Source organism: Trichomycterus rosablanca, chromosome 4 (genome assembly GCF_030014385.1).
Source record: "Trichomycterus rosablanca isolate fTriRos1 chromosome 4, fTriRos1.hap1, whole genome shotgun sequence".
Taxonomy (NCBI): Eukaryota; Metazoa; Chordata; class Actinopteri; order Siluriformes; family Trichomycteridae; genus Trichomycterus; species Trichomycterus rosablanca.
Genome location: NC_085991.1, coordinates 12,104,154 through 12,122,008, shown reverse-complemented (window position 1 = coordinate 12,122,008; position 17,855 = coordinate 12,104,154). Strand labels below are relative to the sequence as shown.

General features: G+C 39.3%; 2 non-coding genes across 2 annotated transcripts; both read right to left on the bottom strand.

The window, feature by feature from the left end:
- Nucleotides 1-12,819: 12,819 nt before the first annotated feature.
- On the bottom strand, nt 12,820-12,891 carry trnap-agg (transfer RNA proline (anticodon AGG)). The gene has a single exon. It is a non-coding gene; the product is annotated as a tRNA-Pro (tRNA).
- A 613-nt stretch (nt 12,892-13,504) lies between these two features.
- Nucleotides 13,505-13,576, bottom strand: trnap-cgg (transfer RNA proline (anticodon CGG)). Its single transcript has one exon. It is a non-coding gene; the product is annotated as a tRNA-Pro (tRNA).
- Nucleotides 13,577-17,855: the final 4,279 nt, after the last annotated feature.

Below are 17,855 nucleotides of genomic sequence, written 5' to 3'. Positions count from 1 at the left end.
TAACTTGTAACTGCTTTATGTAATTTCCCATACATTTCCCTTTAAGCAGTTTTGACTTGACATTATAGAATTCATTAATACAGAAATACATTGTACTTGTTAACCTGTTGTACTGTACAAACCCGAAACAGAATTTCTCTCCAAGAATGATCCGTTTTAATATGTACATTGTGTCATTGTAGGGGATGCTGCAATTGGAGTGGGTGTGACAAGACATGTGCTATCCTTAGAACATGGTTTTAACCTAAATTTTGGTATGTGTACTGTTAAATGCCTCTTCTCAGTTTCAAAGCACTGAGCATTGAAAACAAACATAATACCTGATCATGTGTTGATTTGTTAACCTGTTGCATGCTGCATGCAAGTGTATTTTAGCCACTTCTTTTATGGTTTAACTAGCCATGCGAAGGCATTGTTGCATTCCCTTTGACTACCTAAATTGATCTTAATCCAGGCAATGCAGCAGAGACACTCTTGTTTGAAGGAGAACCTGAGCACCTGGTCCCTGCTGCATCTCCAGTGCTACTGGAGAGCGATCTTTTCCGCATGGCGGGTAGGATCCTTGGTCACTCAGTGATTAATGGTGGTCCTACCCTGCCTGGGTTGAGTCAGGCTGTGGTCAGTGCCTTAACAAGTGGCCAAAATGAAATGACAAAATCAAAGCTCTGCCTAGAAGACTGCTCTGATATAGAAAGGAACACCATTGGTCTTGTGAGTACCACTAAACATAGACATGCATTAAACACAGACCTTTTATGTCTAACCCGTGGATTTTGAATTGTGCTTTCTTGGGATATTCATAAGGAATTATCATTTGACAATGATATCTTAATGTTTTAAAGCTGCTAAAAGAAGAGTTGACTGAGGAAGAATCCTCAAGAATAACTAATCACTGCTTGGATTGGTACTGCACAGTGCCTACAAAAGACACAAACAAGCTGCTGATATTTCAGCAGCTCCTCTCCCATGCTGTATGTATATTTCTTAATATTTGCTGCCACATTAATCATGTCATATAATTACAATTATTTCTGTTACTTTCCTAGCAATGTATATGATACATGACAGTGCGTAATTACCTTTTTGTTATTTTAACATGAATGGATGTGGCAAGAGCAGCCATAAGAGTTATAGAAATAGCAAGAAAAATTTATGGTTAGGTCCCCCTTACTAGCTATCTGCTAGTTGTTGTCCTAAATAAGCAATAACCAAGGTCAAGAGGTCAATTTAATCACAAGTTTCTTATTCCACTGTACATACATGATTTGATATGTCTCAGAAATGTTTATGAAGCTCTAAACAACACTTGAAACTACCTTGTCTGTGCTACCCCCTCCCTCCACAGGTGCTTGGTAGAGTGACTGGCCAGATTAAGCAGCTCAGAAAAGGGATAAAAGACACAGGCATTTGGCCACTAATCGAACACAGACCTGATGTAGTACCCTTGCTGTTCCCCACAGAAACAGATGTTCAGTTAACTCCACAGGTAGGTTCCACCCCCCCACCCGAAATATGTTCATGGTGTATGGGTTTATTATTCTGGCATATGTGAACCTTTCCAATCTATGTCTTTCTCTACACAACACTGAAGCTGGTTCGGCAATCCATCATATGGCCTGATGCAAGATCTGCTCACGATGATAGTGAAGACGATGACATGCCCGAAGAGACACTTACTCTTCTCTCTGCATTTTTCAGAAGATTTGTCGAACAGGGTACTCGGACCTTAATTGATGGTTACATAGCAAATAATTTGCTGACAATTTATTGCTACCTTGTTTGGTTTAGCATCCTCTCACAGTTTAAAGATGCTTATGAGGTTCTGGGTCGGCTGGGAGGTGCCACCTCGACGCCTGAGGCTGGAAGTCGTTCAGTCCAGAGGACCCAAACACCTTCCAACTGCAGCAACGTGTTCGGAACGTCTGCGTTTGCCAAACCACTACAAAAGGTTTGAAGAGCTCAAGGCTGATCTTATGGTCTGTCTTCTATCTGTGGAGACTGGGTTTGGCCTAGTCTAAACAGGTAAGTTTTCAAACAGTAACTGTATTCAACTAACCTAGTAGTCCTCACCATTTCCAGTATTACTAAAAACACCATTTTTTGCTTCTGTCCCCCCCTTTTGCTTCTGTGTGTCTTACGCTAGGCCTGCCCAGCAACAGTTATTTGGAACTGCCCAGCAACAGTTTTTTTTTTTTTTTTAATAAATAACTTTACAGTATTCTAATATTTTCCCCAGTACACAATAAACAAACTTTGATAAATCCAGAGCTATCTTTATTTAAAAACATACAATTCTCAGCCAGTGGCAAACATATATTCACGACATGTTAAATACAGGTCCCTTGCTGGCATGTCTGGATCACTCTGTTCAATGAGGGACTGAACTATTTGTCTTTGTTCTTCATTCAAATGCGACTCAATTTGAGGAACCACAATCTCCCCTTCCATCTCACCATCATGGTTTGTGGCAATGTCCCAGTTAATGTCTGGCTCCTCAGTATCCTAGCACAGCAAAACAGAGTATGGTAGCAATGGCACTTGTCACTGGTTTTTCCTAAACATACACACTACATTGGATGACAAAAATAACACACATAAAACTTGTATAATATAATGACAAATTTTAAATGTGTGAGGTAACCTCTAAAACATTCAGGAGACTGACTGCAATAGGGATACATTATTTTGTCTGCTGGTTTGGTTGCAATCAAATGGAGGAGTATTGTTTTTGTGTCATGGATGGTTGAGTAATGATGTTTTGTTTTCATAAAACAATTTTTCCCTAATACCATAGTTTCATGTTGCTGCAACCTAATTATGGTTTATCTCCTTCATTTCTGGTTAAATCACTAATTGTATACATGCCTGTGGGTGATTTAAAGGCAATATTCCACCAAACTATGTATGAACTTACATACTACACAGTTGGCCACAAGCTATTGTCAGTACTTAAAAATTACAAAGGTTTAAACTGTACCAATAGGAGTTTTAAAAGAGAAAAAAAGTACCTCAACATTCTCTGGTTGGTCAATATTGGTTTTCCTCATACCCATGTACCATAACTGCTCAGGAGTCAGGTTGTTTTCAGTCCGGATTGGATGATTGTTCCAACCTTCTACAAAACTCTCAAGGTCTTTCTTCAGTTTTGGGAGGAACACAGCGTGGACAGCAAAAAGGTCTTCTGTTGAGTACATAAGAGGTAGGGGTTAAATATTCACAAGTAATGCTTACCAGTTTACTGATTTTTTATTTAAGCAAAACAAGTCATTGCTCAGGTTTTAGCCACTATAGGTAGTCAAAGTATTTCACGTAAATTGCCACTTAAGACAGAATGTGTCCATAGTCAAAATAACATACCATATGTAATTCAAAATGAAAGGAACAATGAAATTTCCATAACCATGCTTAAGCTAACAATCTAATTACCTTTTATGCATGTTCATGTTCCTTGATAGGCTAATATACACTGATCTGCCATAACTAACACCACCTCCTTGTTTCTACACCATTTTATTAGCTCCACTGACCATATAGGAGCACTTTGTAGTTCTAAAATTCCAGACTGTAGTCCAACTGTTTCTCTGCATACTTTGTTAGCCTTCCTTCACCCTGTTCATCAATGGCCAGGACCCCCACAGAGCAGGTATTATTTAGGTGGTGGATCATTCTCAGTACTGCCGTGAAACTGACATGGTGGTGGTGTGTTAGTGTGTGTTGCGCTGATATGAGTGGATCAGACACAGCAATGCTGCTGGAGTGTTTAAACACCAGTGTCACTGCTGGACTGAGAATAGTCCACCAACCAAAAACTTCCAGCCAACAGTGTCCTGTGGGCAGCGTCCTGTCAGTAGCGTCCTGTGAGCACTGATGGACTAGATGATGACCAACACAAACTGTGCAGCAACAGATGAGCTTCTATCTCTGACTTTACATCTACAAGGTGGACCAACTAGGTAGGAGTGTCTAACAGAGTGGACACAGTGTTTAAACACTCCAGCAGCACTGCTATGTCTGATCCACTCGTACCAGCGCAACACACACTAACACATCAGTGTCACTGCAGTGCTGAGAATGATCCACCACCCAGATAATACCTGCTCTGTGGGGGTCCTGAACATTGAAGAACAGCATGAAAGGGGGTAACAAAGCATGCAGAGAAACAGATGGACTACAGTCTGTAATTATAGAACTACAAAGTGCTTCTATATGGTCAGTGGAGCTGATCAAATAGTGTAGAATCAAGGAGGTGGTGTTAATTGTATGGCTGATCAGTGTAAGTATCTCATAACCAAACTTTTTTCTTACAAGTTAGAGCGATTGCCATTCCCAACCTGTGGAGGAAACACTGAGAAGCTGATCCCTTTCCAGACTCTGAAGCATGTTGTAGTACTTTGAGGTTACACAGGTTTTGACATCACGCCACAAACGTTCAATCCTAGGATTTTGTAAAATAGTTTTAATCAGAATCACTTTAATGCTGACACCCATTAGTGAATGACAACCACTAAGCACAGTCACATCAGAAATGTCTACATCTGTAGTTAAAGCATGGGTGTCAGTGTTTAAAACAAGACAGAAATAAAAAAAAGTACGTGGTTTTGCACAAAATAGGCCTAGTAACACAAACCTTTGATTATGAATGCTTTTTCCAGACATAAAGCTTCCCCTGTCTGTTCCACGAACACTGAACATGAATCTGGCAATTTCAACATTTTCGACCCCTTGCTAAGCTCTGACCCTGTAATGCACAAGCGCGCGCACACACACACAGGTACATTGCGATGCAGTAAATTTGCCAAAGTACATATTAACACATCAAAATCCAGCTTCTTTTACTAATAGGAGCATGGCACACAGTGACACTACAATGCACTGCTGACTATGAATTCTCCAGTTTATCCTTCAACCCAGCATGATATTCCAAACTGCTAATGAGTAAAACTGCTAACAAAACTGTTATTATTCCATAATGCAAATTTGAAAGTTATCTGTAACTATCTGACCTTTAAAATGCAATGGATCTCCTCATGCATGTGTAGCAATGTGTCACATCTTTTCAAATTGCAAAAATTTTACCTTGATGGTATGCCATGCCTTTCTGTTGCCTTCTTGAAGGCAGCAAATGCAGTCGATGCAAGGTTGTTGGTAGCAACACTCAGGCACATCACCTATATTATGAAATTAAGATGCGTGGTACTTTTAACAAACTTTTTGTAGTGTTTTTAGTATATAAATTATGGTATACTATACTTTCTACAAGAAGTTATAGACAAAACATAGCATGAAATGTAGACTTACCTTCCTGGAATACCCATCCACTGCGCCAAACAGTACAATGTTGTATCTAGTGAGAAAGTTTTAGGAGTCCAGTAAATAAATGTAATTACTTACTGTACAAGTAAAATGACAGCATACTTATGTTTTTCATTTTATCAATTAAAAGCACCAACCTGATTAGTTTGTGGTTTGTGTCCACATGCCAAAGTGAAAGGGGTCCTGCGTAGGATGCAGCCTAATCCAGCAAGTCCACACGGTGCAACGATGTGGCCACCCTCCTCCACTGGACATGGATCCCCAATGATCGCAGCCTCCCCTTCACCATGCGGTAGCCAGCAGTAGGCATTTCATTTTTTATATTCTGTATAACAGTGTCCAGCTCCTCGTCACTCATGTCGCTGTACCGTCTAGCAGAAAGGCCAAACTCCTGCATCCGTGTAAACACTGTACTTGTTGAGACACCCAGCATCTTTGAGATGCAGGGCACAGGCAGGTCAATTTCCAGGAGCTCTTCCAAGCTCTCTCTCTCAATGTCTAATCTGGGACGTCCTGTCTCTCCAGGTACTGTGTCAACTTGTGTATTTCTGCCACTGATCCATTCAATGTTCTCAGTCACAAGCCTAAAAAGCTCCTGCAGTGCATGTAATATCTCTGAGGGCGCATCAATGTGTCGGGACAGTGCATTCTCTCTCGTGCTCTCGTGGAAGGTGGTCGCACTTCTCTCTCCTCCCTTATCTTTCCTGCTTGGCTTCTCCTGTATCGTCTTGTCTCGTCTACTCTACTCTAAAGGGATTCTCTTAGCACTGCTCTTCAAAGAACAAATTATGGAATTGGTTAAATGGTCTCTGAATGCTATTGACACCATCTTCTCATCGAGAAGTTCGGGTTCGGGGGAACCCACATGCCCTGGTGGAACGCAGATGGCGGGATACGCGATGGACTCGTGGGAGAAGTGGAGGGTCATGTGCCTGGCACCTCTTTCGTTAGAGGACATAGAGGATGTTTACCTATTCGGAACTTTGATTGTGGGGTTTTTGCTGATTGGATTAGGCTTTACCCTGCTATATCGGGAAATTAAAAGAGTTGGGTCAGTTGTCAAAGGTCCCCAGAAACTGCCCAATTTGATTGATATGATGGGCAGAGCCATTGGAACTCAGACTGTGACTATAAATTGCAATATGGATTCCATCTTGGAGAAACTAACGGCTTTGCAAAACGGTGTGAACCAGAGGCTGACTCAATCTGAGAGCATGTGTTAAAGAAATTGTACTCGTGCACAGATTAAAAAAACAAGTCATTTCTGCTCTTTGGCTTCCCCTGTTATCAGCATCGGCCTCGCTGATAAGGAAATTCCTCCAGAGGATCTGTTGCTATGGGTCATCTCATACCTACCCTCCCCTGCTCTCTGACTGTTTTTCATTCTGGGTAGCAACTGCTGTACAACGCCATCTTATCGCGAACTTTGTACAGACTTTTTTGCTTACAGGAATGAAGAGCTGACAGAACCCACAACCCAACGTCTCCACCCTTAGCTTAATACCACCAATACGGCAGGACGGGTCTGCAGCGCACGCCGGTATATGGCTGCGAATCGCCGGATGGCTGCTTGTCGTAGTTGGTTACTTTTCCTATCCCCACATCCCTAACCCGTGGCTTGTTGTGTGACTATGTTATGTTCTTATGTTCACATGTGCTTGTGTGCTGTAAGGGGCTTTTTTTTTCGTGTTACCATAGTGTGCTCCTCAGGGAGCACAATCTGGTTGCTGGTTTTTTTATCTCCTACTCTCCCAATGTGTTATCATTTCTTGTTTCTTATCCTGTCTTCCCGTTCTGTCTCCCCTGCCCCCATTGTCATATTGAATGTTCTGGACGGGTTGATGGCTAATTTCACTGTAACTGTACCTGTTGCAATTACAAGTGACAATAAAGTTCTATTCTATTCTATTCTAAAAGATACAACTCCTGCCTGCATGTAAAGTCCATGTAATCTAAATCAATAGGTTCTCTTGTGAGCCCAAGTTCCAATTTAGAGAGCAGCCTCGAGAGCATGTGTCTTCTCAGAGTGTCCTGTAAAGACAGAGGAAAACTACATAAGGAAAACTAATGATTAAATAAAAACACATTGATTCACAAAATATTTACTTAGGAGATGCCAGCTGTGTTAGTTTAAAGATTTCTATTGTTAAGTTAGATTACCTGTAGCCATGGTATGAATATTGAAGTGGTGAAAATTAAGCAATAAACAAGGGACGCCCAAAGTGTTTGCAAAAAGACCACTGGTGGCAATATACAGTAAATGGAAGTTGGCCAAAACCATTATTAAATAAGACAAAAATTGCATTTTGTGTTGACTATTATCCAAACGTCAGACATCAATGAACACTACATTTGATATTGTTTAAAAAACGTGTTTCTCTCTGATCTGTCGTTATAGTTAATTTGGTTAACGGGCTAACTGACCCAAACCGAACTGATAAGGGACTCTGTAAAACGCGGAATCCGGCGAGAGTAAACAATGGATCAGTTAACAGTGTGTCAAAAGAAAAGCAAAGTCAAAGAGAACTTTCTAAAAACAGACAACAAACAGGATACCTCAGCGTTACGTTACAACAATGAACTTTCTTCAAGGTGGCTAATACGCTGCAAACGCTGATTTCATGCAATAGCCTTACCAATCTTGAGAGTTGTTTACACAAGAAAGTGTAAAACAGAACCCTTTCAGTGTTTTCGTGAGTAAATAATAAAAACACAGACAATGAGCAGCTCTAAATATTCATGACTTAGCTTAATTCAAAACGTTAATTCATTGTTTACTCAGGCCGGATTCAGCGTTTTACCGAGTCCCTAGGTAAACTAACATTGCACTCGCTGCATTCTGTATTCTATCAATTAAATTTGATAGTTTAATCAGTGAAAGTGAAATCAGTGAATGCGTCCTCATAAAAAGTGTTCAGCTTCACTGTTAAATTATTATTTCGATAATAATAATTATGATTTCGATAAACTCAAGGTTTGGCTTTTAGCCTAACTCACCTGTCGGCGTTCTTCTTCGTCCTCCATCTTTGTTTTCCGGAGAAGGCTTTTCGTTGTAGGCGGTCAGTCCCAAAACCAGGAGACACATCAGCCAATAGCATTCGCTGATAGAGCTGGCCCTGACTCCGCCCCCAAACTGTCAAAACCACCCCTTTCAAAACTGGAGCGCAAAAACTGCTGTCGCGCAGAAAGAGCAGCCGAGCACAATTTGCTTTCGCGCGTGCAGCCAAACCCAATTTGCTTTCGTGCGCGCACACAACAATGAAATCGAGCAGAAAAACAACATTCGAGAGCGATTTTATGATCAGTGCGCACGCGATTCCTCTTTTTGTGCTCGCGAGAGGGATATTTACACGCGCGAAATGTTAAAAGTTGCGTGCGCTAGTTTTGACATTGATGTGGCGCCATATTCCTGAGCCCATGTGGTAATATCTGTTACAGAATGATGTCGGTTTTTAATGCAGTGCCGCCTGAGGGATCGAAGGTCATGGGTATTCAATGTTGGTTTTCGGGTTTGCCGCTTACTTGCACAGATTTCTCCAAATTCTCTGAATCTTTTGATGATATTATGGACTGTAGATGATGAAATCCCTAAATTCCTTGCAATTGCACGTTGAGAAACGTTGTTCTTAAACTGTTGGACTATTTGCTCACGCAGTTGCATCAATAACCATGAAACCATGTTACTGAACTTTAATAATAAACAGCTACTTTTTAACAAGACAACTAACAAATGCATGTATGATAATCTTACTTCTTTCAATTCAGCCTTTAGGTTGCCCAGAGTCCAGTGGTGGTGTGCTTTACACCACTCAGCTTACAGCTGGCATTATGCTTGGTGATGTAAGGCTGGCATGCAGCTGCTCAGCCATGGAATCCCATACCATAAAACTCCTGGAGCAGTTTTTGTGCTGATATTAATACCAGAGGAGATACTGAGTCAGCAAAGTGTTGGGTGACTTAAATATATTATTGACCATTTATTTTAGCATAGTGTTTTATTTCAGCTTTTAACAAAACAATACAGATTAAAATCAGCAGCAGTGTATTACTGTTAATGACAAACCAGAGAAAATGCATCAGTGCACATAAAAACTACTACAGTATCAGTGACCTGTGAATGAAGGTAGAGTAGGTAAGTGAGTAAAATTGAAAACAGAGTATTTGATTAAAATATTCAGTATGGCTGTGACTGATTAATGTAAAACTCTGCTTTCATCCCCCACTTAATTCAAGGAGGACATTGTATAGAACTGTAAAGTAGTACAATCACCCCGTCCTTTATTCGCTTCTGACAATACAAACATGATGTTCCTGTGTTCTCTTCTTCTCTTCTCAACTATACAATGTAAGTACATCTCATTATATTTTAAGCAGTCACAGTACACAATGTGTTTTAATTTTACTGTATGAGTGTATTTATTTATTACATCACATAACATATTTATCTGATTTGCAGGGAAGAGTTTGGCACAGTCAATAACACCACTGAATGATACATTAAATGCAGCAGTGGGTCACAGCATTGTTCTCTCTTGTAAATATCAGTGTAAATTATCTGCAGTGGTATCGTCAGTATCCTGGATCTACACCTGAGTTTATAGTTTCTATGGGTGTATATGAACCCTTCAAGAGTTCCAGCATTCCTGGTTTATCAGCTACAGTTAATGGATCAGAAAACCTTGTGAATCTGAAGATCTCCTCTGCTGCAGTATCAGATTCTGCTTTGTACTAATGTGCCATGGAGCCCACAGTAACAGGAAACTCCTCTACACTGTACAAAAACCAGTGTATACAGATCACAGACTGAGTATCACATGGTTTAGTTTTTTTAGATTCACAACAGACTCATAAAGTCATATTATTTACATTAAATATAAACCCAATTTAATTAAGTTTGGACTTTTTGTAGATTTCAAGAAAACAAGAATACAAAGATGTTTTTACTGACCAGGTATAAAAATAATAAAAAATGTAAAAAAATGTGACACATTATACATTGTATACGCTTTATTACACTTTATAATAATTTGAGTCTACAAAGCTCCACTGTTGTAGCACATTTAGAATGAGAATGAATCTTGCTGGAATAACCATGAACTTGCTGGGAAATTATGTCACCTTGATGGCAGCACATGTCTCTGTAAAATGTCAGTATACACCTTTGTATCAGTGGTACACCACTCAATGGGTGGTATGAAAGCACAATGCTATGGGTACAGATGCACCCCCATAACATCACATACAGTGGGGCCAAAAAGTATTTAGTCAACCACTGATTGTGCGGGTTCTCCTACTTAGAAAGATGAGAGAGGTCTGTAATTTTCATCATAGGTACACTTCAACTATGAGAGACAAAATGAGAAAAAAAAAATCCAGGAAATCACATTGTAGGATTTTTAAAGAATTTATTTGTAAATTATGGTGGAAAATAAGTATTTGGTCACCCACAAACAAGCAAGATTTCTGGCTCTCACAAACCTGTAACTTCTTTAAGAAGCTCTTCTGTCCTCCACTCGTTACCTGTATTAATGGCACCTGTTTGACCTCGTTATCTGTATAAAAGACACCTGTCCACAGCCTCAAACAGTCAGACTCCAAACTCAACCATGGCCAAGACCAAAGAGCTGTCGAAGGACACCAGGAAGAAAATTGTAGACCTGCACCAGGCTGGGAAGAGTGAATCTACAATAGGCAAGCAGGTTGGTGTGAATAAATCAACTGTGGGAGCAATTGTAAGAAAATGGAACACATACAAGACCATTGATAATCTCCCTCAATCTGGGGCCCCACGCAAGATCTCATCCCGTGAGGTCAAAATGATCATGAGAACGGTGAGCAAAAATCCCAGAACTACACGGAGGGACCTGATGAATGACCTGCAGAGAGCTGGGACCAAAGTAACAAAGGCTACCATCAGTAACACACTACGCCGAGAGGGACTCAAATCATGCAGTGCCAGGCGTGTCCCCCTGTTTAAGCCAGTACATGTCCAGGCCCATCTGAAGTTTGCCAGAGAGCATATGGATGATCCAGAAGAGGATTGGGAGAATATCATGTGGTCAGATGAAACCAAAATGGAACTTTTTGGTAAAAACTCAACTCGTCGTGTTTGGAGGAAGAAGAATGCTGAGTTGCATCCCAAGAACACCATACCTACTGTGAAGCATGGGGGTGGAAACATCATGCTTTGGGGCTGTTTTTCTGCAAAGGGGACAGGACGACTGATCCGTGTTAAGGGAAGAATGAACGGGGCCATGTATCGTGAGATTTTAAGCCAAAACCTCCTTCCATCAGTGAGAGCATTGAAGATGGAACGTGGCTGGGTCTTCCAGCATGACAATGATCCCAAACACACCGCTCGGGCAACGAAGGACTGGCTCCGTAAAAAGCATTTCAAGGTCCTGGAGTGGCCTAGCCAGTCTCCAGACATCAACCCCATAGAAAATTTGTGGAGGGAGTTGAAAGTCTGTATTGCCCAGCGACAGCCCCAAAACATCACTGCTCTAAAGGAGATCTGCATGGAGGAATGGGCCAAAATACCAGCTACAGTGTGTGCAAACCTGGTGAAGACTTACAGGAAACGTTTGACCTTTGTCATTGCCAACAAAGGTTATGTTACAAAGTATTGAGTTGAACTTTTGTTATTGACCAAATACTTATTTTCCACCATAATTTACAAATAAATTCTTTAAAAATCCTACAATGTGATTTCCTTTTTTTTTTTTTCTCATTTTGTCTCTCATAGTTGAAGTGTACATATGATGAAAATTACAGACCTCTCTCATCTTTCTAAGTAGGAGAACCTGCACAATCAGTGGCTGACTAAATACTTTTTGGCCCCACTGTATTTAAGAGTATTTCAGGAGCTTTGCTTAGACGAATTTACCCATAGCAGTGCTCACTAGCTTAATTAGCTTAATTAAAAAGGTGCTAATTAAATCTACTTTAATTTACATGTCATTGATCAGTTGGTTCAATTTGTGTTGTTTTTTAAATACAAATCAAAAAATAAAACAGATCTTGTCTAACAATTTAGTTCAGTGGCAAATAAAATCAGCATTTAATATTCTTATAATAAAGTTAGTAATATTTATTTCTTTTTCTACTTAAAACAAACGTTATGATATTTTGTGTTATCGGTTATTAATACTAAAGATTGAAAGAAATTTACATTGACATGAGATTTTTCTTGTCGTGTTGACTTCATACTCTGCACTGTTTGACTTTCCTTCACAATGACAGTGCTTTACATTTAAACATGGATTCACAAAACCTCTCGATGGCTTTTAGAATAACTCTGGCAGCATGATTTTATAAGTTTATTTTGTTTGTTTTAATTGTATGAGGACAAAGTTTAAGCTAAAGGTTAGAATTTTAATAATGTAACCTGGCATCCACACAGAAAGCTGTTTAAGTTTTGCCATTTAATCTCTCCGTTTCATTTCCATTTGCACACTGGGATTAGAACCTGAAGGGGCAGTTAATAAATTAAACATGGGTAAACAAGGGCTCGTCCGGGATTTGAACCCGGGACCTCTCGCACCCTAAGCGAGAATCATACCCCTAGACCAACAAGCCAGCCTGGACAAAGGCCAGGGCATTTCTTTGACCTCCGTGGCTTAGCGTCAAAACCATGTTGACTGGTTGCACTGGGAAGTTTATTCATGACAAAACAAAATTCAATGCAGAGCTTCATTAAAGCATTTCTAACAGTTTAAGCATGAGGTGTCATTAAAGACTCGCTTTGTCAAAATTAAAAGACATGGAAGCATTTGACAGGAGCTGTGTGCAGTCCCACTGATTTTAAGATTCACACTGTTTACGTTATGTATCATGTTTATCCACCCAAACTTTACAATACAAACATTGTGACGCTGTCTTTAATCGGTTAGTTATACAAGAGATTTTGCAACATTTACTTTACCATGATATTTTATCTTGTCATGTTGACTTCATGCTTCTTGCTGTTTGGATTTCGTAACATGCTTTGAATTTGCCCAAAGATTCTAAAATCTATTGAAGAAAAAAAACTTGAAGCTGACTGGAAGAATTATGAAAGGTATTTACATCCACATAAGCTCACCAACTTCTACCAGTGTATCAGCATGTGTCATTTTTGTTTGATCATTAGATTTTAACGGGACACTTGATAAGTTTTTTGTTTAGTTCAACGAAGCATTCCACTAAATGAGGGCTCGTCCAGGATTTGAACCCGGGCCCTCTCGCACCCGAAGCGAGAATCATACCCCTAGACCAACAAGCCAGCGGGAATGAGAGTCTTTGTGTTACTTTGAGAAGAAATATTGGAAACATCTATTTTTATTAGTGTTTGCACTGCACATTCTTCTCCAGGATGCCATCAAAGTGAGTCAAGTAGATATGACATAACAAACACTTCGTAAGTTTGTGTGTAACTATATGGTGCTGCTAATGTTTCTTTTAATGTTCATTTGTTGATGCACCTGGCAGAAAGTGTGCAGAAATGTGGGCAACATCAACATTTCCATTTGAATCATTTAACCCTTAAAAGATCCTGGGGACATTTCGTGCCATTTCATTTTTATTTTTCAAACCATTTTGGCTGTGTTGAATAAATATACCTCATATTTGCCAGAGGATATTCATTTTTAACAAATTTTAAAATTTTTATGTCAATTTCTTAAATTAGCCTAAAATGGCTAAGCTACACAAAAACTGACACATTTGTTCCTAAGGACAAAAAATGTCCCATTGAAAACACATTTTTTTAACCCATCTTTATCTGAACATAAACTAATGCTTTCGTTTAGGTTAAGATATCATTTTAAACTACTGGCTTTCAACTTTTAATTTCTATATTTTTCTAACGGTTGGCATTACTTTTTCCCTTTTAAAGCATGCAGCAAAATTTCACAATTTTTACTGTTTTTTTTAAGGGTGCCTTGATAGGTGTGTATCACTATTGATGTTAGATAACGGTGTGTGTGTGTGGGTGTGTGTCCAACTTCATAAATCTTTTCTCTTTGAAGACCACACTCTGCATTATAAACTAATTCAATAATAAAAACCATGAGTAGAGAGAACCAAAACAAAATAGGACTTTGTTTGGGCTCTCACTCAGGTTTTTTATGTAGGTGTACTGCAGCCATGGGTTTAAGTATTAGCAGTAGTGCCGGAGTGGTCATTTTGGAGATGGCAAGTTATTACAGCACCCAGGAGGCGCTGGGATTGATCATGCACTCGGAGTGCGATAATGGCTCCTCAACCTCGTCCGAGGACTCTGAGTTGGATGGGGAGGAGGCCTCGGAGGTAGAAAATGACCAGCTATCTAAAGATGACAGCAGTCCAACACTGAGGCGCTCCATTACATCCCCGAAGCCAGGTTTGATCCTGGGACCCACACACTATGCCGCTGCCTGGATCAGTGACTCGACGTCCAGCTTTTTACTGTTGCTGACGAATGAAATCCTGCAGCATATTGTGGCCATGACACACCTTCATTGGAGATGTTTAATCACAGACTGGCGAGATGTGGACACAGAGGAACTGTAGGCTTATGTAGGGCTGCTCATTTAGGCCGGTGTTTACAGGTCAAAAAATAAATCCACCCTTAGCATCTGGCAATCCAACTAAAGTCAACCAGGGGGTGAGGGTGGTCCTGGAGATGACAGAGGGACTCCAGGGACACATCATTACCTGTGACAATTTTCGCACTGGTAGAGGAGCTGCTCAGAAGGAAACTGGCCCTGGTTGGCACAAATTGCCGACACAAGCCTGAGCTTCCCCTCAATTGCACCAGGCAAGAGCGAGAGCGCTATTCTCCTCCACCTTTACTTTTACGAAGACCCACACGTTGGTCTCTTACATTCCTTGACGGGGCAGGAATGTGCTGCTCCTAAACACGAACACCGCACAAGGTGGGAGGAATGCCCCACACAACAAAAAGACAGGGGGTTTTCCCCGCTCATCAGCTGCTGCAGGGATAGGTGCAGATATGCAGGGTGCTGCTGCAGGCCCCTCTTTCATTCATAAATATAAGGGCAGGAGGCAGTTTGACTTCTGCACAGACAGAAATAAAAGAGTTGGGAGCACCTGCTGTACACTTTACTGTGTATTACTGTGTAATATTTACATGCAAGGACCACATTCTGTCCGTTTGCAGCCTCGGCGCCACCTGAGCTGGACTTTCACACTCAGACATACTCTCTGTATGTCTGTCTGTCTCTCTCTCTCTTGCCCTCTCTGTCTCTCCCCCTTTCTCTTACTTGCTCTCTCTCTCTCTCTTTTGCCCTCTCCCCTTTTTTGGTTTACTTATTTAAATTAAAAAATATATATTTTTACAGCGTTTTTTGGGAAGAGGCCATTTTTTTGTTCTTAGGACCACGAGTGTGAGTTTTTCTTTAAATCTGACACTGCAAAAAAATAAAAATGCACCAAAATCAATGTTACTGCCAATCAATGACCCACCTCAGGGCCTAATAATAATAAGAATCAAATGCTCCCTGAAATGCATTTTATGGAAATTATTTTAGTTTTTGTTTTTTTTTATAAAAAAACAGTGGTGCTATGTAAACAAACTGGCCTGTAAAGGGTTAAAAAATACAAAAATATCATTAATATTTGGTATGTATGTTTCAGGCAGAAGTAGATTTAAAAGTTTGACTCATTTAAAGTGGAAAAAAATATTAATGTATGATATTTTTACAGCAGTTTTTGGGAAGAGGCCATTTTTTGTCCTTAGGACCATGAGTGTGAGTTTTTCTTTAAATCTGACACTGCAAAAAAAATAAAAATGCACCAAAATCAATGTTACTGCCAATCAATGACCCACCTCAGGGCCTAATAACAATAAGAATCAAATGCTCCTTGAAATGCATTTTATGAAAATTATTTTAGTTTTTAGTTTTTTTTTTATAGTGGTGCTATGTAAACAAACTGGCATGTAAAGGGTTAAAAATTCCAAAAATATCATTAATATTTCATATGTATGTTTCAGGCAGAAGTAAATCTAAAAGTCTGACTCGTTTAAAGTGGAAAAAAATATTAATGTATGATATTTTTACAGCAGTTTTTGGGAAGAGGCCATTTTTTGTCCTTAGGACCATGAGTGTGAGTTTTTCTTTAAATCTGACACTGCAAAAAAAATAAAAATGCACCAAAATCAATGTTACTGCCAATCAATGACCCACCTCAGGGCCTAATAACAATAAGAATCAAATGCTCCTTGAAATGCATTTTATGAAAATTATTTTAGTTTTTAGTTTTTTTTTTATAGTGGTGCTATGTAAACAAACTGGCATGTAAAGGGTTAAAAATTCCAAAAATATCATTAATATTTCATATGTATGTTTCAGGCAGAAGTAAATCTAAAAGTCTGACTCGTTTAAAGTGGAAAAAAATATTAATGTATGATATTTTTACAGCAGTTTTTGGGAAGAGGCCATTTTTTGTCCTTAGGGACAAATGCGTCAGTTTATTAAAGGATCTCTTAAGGGTTAATGGAACCCTTCTAAGATTTTTTAATGGAACAACCCATGTGCCTACTCAGATAGTAAAGAGATTCCTCAGGTGGAGAAGCTTATCCAGAAAAGCTGAGAAATCTATGGGCAATGCAAATGTGAATGTAAGGCAACTGTTTGATAACCTCCAAGATATCTCTAGCCACACAAAGAGGTCTGCAGAGTTTCCATCTGTGTTACAGAGGATGGCTATTAAACAATCTCTTGGAACCACAGTTCTGTCAGGTTTATTTCAGATGTACAGTTAAAAAATGGAACCTTCTGCAAAATCATGAGTTTGTTGGCTTTCAAATCAGAAGATGGAAACTTCTACTACAAATATCTCCTGTGTTTAAGTGTAAGAGCTTTCAAGCAGTAGAAAGCCATGCAGATATATTGTACTAAATACATCCTCTACATTTATCATTGTAGTAACTGACACCAATAATGTATTTGCAGTGCATCCTCACTCATTCAAAAGAGAATGTGTAATGGTTATGTCACAAGACAAAATGTATGTTATTCCTCTGCCAAATTATGTTGAAAGGGACTAACAATGCTACAGGGTTAAGAGTCCCATATGACATTTAGAAATTAAAATATTTAAACCAGCTTGTTGTTGAAGTGAATGTTTTTACATGTTAATAAAATCTGCTTTAATTAGTAAGTCAAATTGATCTGTAATACTGATGATATGATGTTAAATAAACTGTTTAGCATTATTTTGAGCTCTAGTCACTTGAGAATACACTTGAAATGTATATTGTAACTCATTTATTCATCAGATTCTTAGCAGATTTAGGGTCATGGTGGGGGTGCTAAAGTTTAATCCAGAGCTCATTGGGTGAAACACAGAGTGACACCTAATTATTTGTATTTTTAAAAGCATTTATCTAATGAAGTTTATACAGGTTACTATTTGAACTCTGTAAGTAAACTGAATGAATATTTATGTAGTGAATTCTTGCAAGTATAATTACAGCATCATGTGAAATCCATTAATTCCATGTAAAGTAAAAATGCATAACATAGTATTAAAACAGTACCTGAATATGTTCTTTAATA